This window comes from Mus musculus, chromosome 18 (genome assembly GCF_000001635.26).
Source record: "Mus musculus strain C57BL/6J chromosome 18, GRCm38.p6 C57BL/6J".
Lineage (NCBI taxonomy): Eukaryota > Metazoa > Chordata > Mammalia > Rodentia > Muridae > Mus > Mus musculus.
Genome location: NC_000084.6, coordinates 38233855 through 38238404, shown reverse-complemented (window position 1 = coordinate 38238404; position 4550 = coordinate 38233855).

The window sequence follows — 4550 nt, the reverse complement described above, 5'->3', positions numbered from 1 at the left end:
ACATATAAGATAGGAACGATTACTACATTCTTCTCGATGTCAGTATGTTTTACAGAAAAGGAAACCGATGCAGAAACAAATTAGGGCTTTGTTCAGCTCATCCCCATCCAAACCCACATCTCTACCAGCAAGGTCCCCATTCCAGCTTCTCCATCAGGATTCCACATTAAACTATTTGCCTGGCAAAGATTAGAGCCTCCCCACCCCCCATGAGGCAGAAAAGAAGACCAGGAGTTAGTGGTTCAAAATGATGGATAGCTGAGAAGAGTATCCATTGAATTTCGAAAATAGGTTCAAACTTGAGAGAAATGGAGACATCATCCTTACCTAATCCATCCATACTGGCCTCCCTGACAGGCAGGGACACTTCACCTGCACAGGTGTCTATTCTATTGGAAGACACTTTGAGACTTTAAGAACCTTATAAGGGCTGGAGAGGTGGCTCAGTGGTTGAGAGCACTGACTGCTCTTCCAAAGATTCTGAGTTCAAATCCCAGAAACCACATGGTGGCTCACAACCATCTGTAATGGGCATCTGATGCTTTCTTCTGGTGTGTCTGAAGACAGCGACTGTGTACCCACATACATGAAACAAATCTTAAAAAAAAAAAAAAGAATCTTATAAGGCCAGGTGTAGTGTCACATGCCTTTAATCCCAGCACTTAAGAGGCAGAAGCAGGGGCTGGTGAGATGGCTCAGTGGGTTAGAGCACCCGACTGCTCTTCCGAAGGTCCAGAGTTCAAATCCCAGCAACCACATGGTGGCTCACAACCATCCGTAACAAGATCTGACCCCCTCTTCTGAGTGTCTGAAGACAGCTACAATGTACTTACATATAATAAATAAATCTTTAAAAAAAAAAAAAAAAAAAAAAAGAGGCAGAAGCAGGCAGATCTCTGAGTTTGAAGCCAGCCTAGTCTACATAGAGAGTTACAGGACAACCAAGACTACATAATATAACCCTGTCTTAACCACCCCTCAAAGAGCCCTGCAGATTATGGGACAGGAGAATCTGAATGTTGAGAATCACAGTTTTCCTGGAAAACACCCCTGAAGACCTATCACTGTCCTGATCTGATCTATAGCTGTTAAGGTCAGCCCTAAGCAGGATGCAGTTTCCTATGTTGTGTGGGCCCTTTTCTGAGAAGAATGAACAAATGTTTATTCATCTCAGATAGGAAACAAACCATAGACTGAAGAAACAATTTTAGCCAAGTCTAATGAACCAATGAGATCAGTTGGGATCACAAGTGATGGTTTATCTATAGGAACACTATCAAATTATAGGCAGCTACACTTCTAAAGAAAAGTCTCTCTCTCTCTCTCCCCAAAACCAGTCTGTGTATTTATTATCCGTGGGGAAGGACAGAGCCTTGTGAAGCCCTCCTCCCTCTGTTATTGATGTTAATGGGCCCAATCTAGTGTGGCCCTCATGTTCTCATAGCTTCTGAGAGTACAATTGGACAACAGCCATGTCATGGCCTGAAAGACAGCATTCTACAACACCCAAGGTATTGCACTAGATTATAGCACCCTCCTCTGGGGCCAACATTCCTTCCCTGTGTATACCTTACCCAGCCCAACCTTCTCTACATGTTCTGGGGGAAACTTCTGGCCAGACACATGCAGCTGGATCGCTGAAAAGAATTTGATTCTAGGCTCAGCTTTGAGGTTTTGCACATATCCATAATCTTTACGCATGCATGCTGTTTTCTGGAGCCCCTTTGAATGGTAAAGCACACAGTACTTCCACAGGTAAAGCACACAGTACTTCCACAGGTAAAGCACACAGTACTTCCACAGGTAAAGCACACAGTACTTCCACAGGTAAAGCACACAGTACTTCCACAGGTAAAGCACACAGTACTTCCACAGGTAAAGCACACAGTACTTCCACAGGTAAAACACACAGTACTTACACAGGTAAAGCACACAGTACTTCCACAGGTAAAGCACACAGTACTTACACAGGTAAAGCACATAGTACTTACACAGGTAAAGCACACAGTACTTACACAGGTAAAGCACACAGTACTTACACAGGTAAAGCACACAGTACTTACACAGGTAAAGCACACAGTACTTACACAGGTAAAACACACAGTACTTTGACATATGTTTACAGCTTCCACAGGAAGTGGGCACTCAAGAGGTGTACGGTGCAAAAATGAGATCCTGTAGGAAAGCATTCCTCTTCACTTGGCCCCAGAGCTACCTAAGCTGAAATCATGACTTCATTGGGAAACTAAAGCCTACTCATCCAATCCATAAGATGTCCTTGAGATTGTTGAAATAGAGCATACACATCACATACAAACCCAAAAATAGAAAAACAAGGGATACTGGATCTATAGCTCCATGGTAGAGTGCTTACCAAGCATGAGTAGGACCCTGGTTTGATCACACACACACACACACACACACACACACACACACACACAATGACCACAACAGACTTGTATAATAGATAACCACAGGGTAAAATGGGGGATAACTGCTCATCTGCACATTTTTGGCACCTTCTGGATTTGCTACCCTTCACAATAAAGTTGTTTAGACACATAACTTACCTGGTAAGTTGAGTGTTCACTGAGGACGATAATGTAGTTTAAGCTCTAACCAACCCTGCCTAATGTGTAGTAGGCACACAATGGAAGTGACTTTTCATGTTGAGGGAATGATTTAAAGCCACATAATTAGTCACTGACAAAAAATTAAGAAAAGGTCCTTTGAAGCACTGGCTGCCTATTTGTGTGTGTGTGTGTGTGTGTGTGTGTGTGTGTGTGTGTGTGTGTGTGTATGGGGGTATGTATATATGGAGGTGTTTACTGATTTAGAGAAACTGACAGCTACAATTCGGTGCAGAGTTGGAAAACGTTACTCTGAACTCCCCCACACCCAGAGAAGACACGAAGGAAAGAACAGGAAAATCGGTTGACTCCAGAGGATCTAATGAGAGAGATAAGAGCAGAAAGGAGAAAATTCCATTTCCCTCGTAGGAGGGGACCAGGTCTGAGGTTCCAGTAGACTGTGGATGTTCATCTGAACCCACTTGGCTGTGTCATGCTTCCTGCAATATGGATGTGACTACAGAAGCTAGCCCAGGCGACAGTCCGTTGGCCCAGACCCAGCTCATTGATGGTGAGGGAAGCCATTCTGCTGACTTTGTGCTATAAAGGTACTGTGGAAATGGCCAAGAGTAAGAATGCTCACCCGCCAAAAGGCACTGGGATCAGCCAGGGAGGCCAGGAATGTCTTGCCAGAGTCCTCTAGCCAGGAGATGCCAGCAGAACTGTGCACCTCTGGATAGAAGCCTTTTTGGGGGGTCTCAGAGCCAAGACTGCTCTGGTCATAGCCTGAGGCTTGCCATAGCTCCAAGTACGCCTCCCCAGATAGAACCTCGTATGAGATACTGGGAAAGGCTCCTTTCCCCAAGCATCCCTGTCTGCTTTGTGCTGTTATAACACGATGCTACAGAGTGGACCACAAACAACAGAAGTGTGTTCTGCTCTTGGTATTGGAGGCCAGAGAATTCAAGACCAAACCTACATCTGGCCAGGGCCTTTCTGATGCACTGTAATGTGGCAGAACGGTATAGTAAGCACACCGACAAAAAAACAGGACCAAAAAGATGGAAAGGGATAAACTCGCCATCAGAGCTCTCATGACTTAATCAATTCTTGAAGGCCTTCCACTTAAGATCCCTACAATGATAAATTTCAAATTGACTTTTGAGACCAACATTGAAACTATAGCACCACCCGTCTCCACACTGTACGATGACACACACCCTGGTGAGTGAAAGTGCCAGAGACAAGATGAAAGCTTCACCCTACCACCACCAGCACCGTGGATGCCTGGACTCTTGACCACTTAGGATCAATTTCGCTTTACTCTGAGTCATTCTTGTTCATTTAGTTCAGTCATTCTGTAGTAGGCTCCCAGATCTTATCACAACTGACACCATAATGGAAGTACCATTCAGGCATAAAACTCAGCACATAAGCCGGGCGTGGTGGCGCATGCCTTTAATCCCAGCACTCGGGAGGCAGAGGCAGGCGGATTTCTGAGTTCAGTTCGAGGCCAGCCTCGTCTACACAGTGAGTTCCAGGACAGCCAGGGTTACACAGAGAAACCCTGTTTCAAAAAAGAACAACAACAACAACAACAACAAAAAAGAGTGCTGCTTACGGGCTGGAGAGGTGGCTCAGCGGTTAAGAGCACTGACTGCTCTCCCAAAGGTCCTGAGTTCAATTCCTAGCAACCACATGGTGGCTCACAACCATCTGTAATGAGATCTCACACCCACTTCTGGAGTGTCTGAAGATAGCTACAATGTACTCATATAAATAAAATAAATAAATCTTTTTTTTTAAAGTGCTGCTTACTGGCTTGCTCAGCCTGCTTTCTTTTTTATTTTATTTTTATTTTTATTTATTTTTGTTTTGTCTTATTCACTTTTGGTTTTTGTATTTTATTTAAACAGGCTCTCCCTATGTATATCAAACTGTCCTGGAACTCACTATGTAGATCAGACTGACCTCAAACTC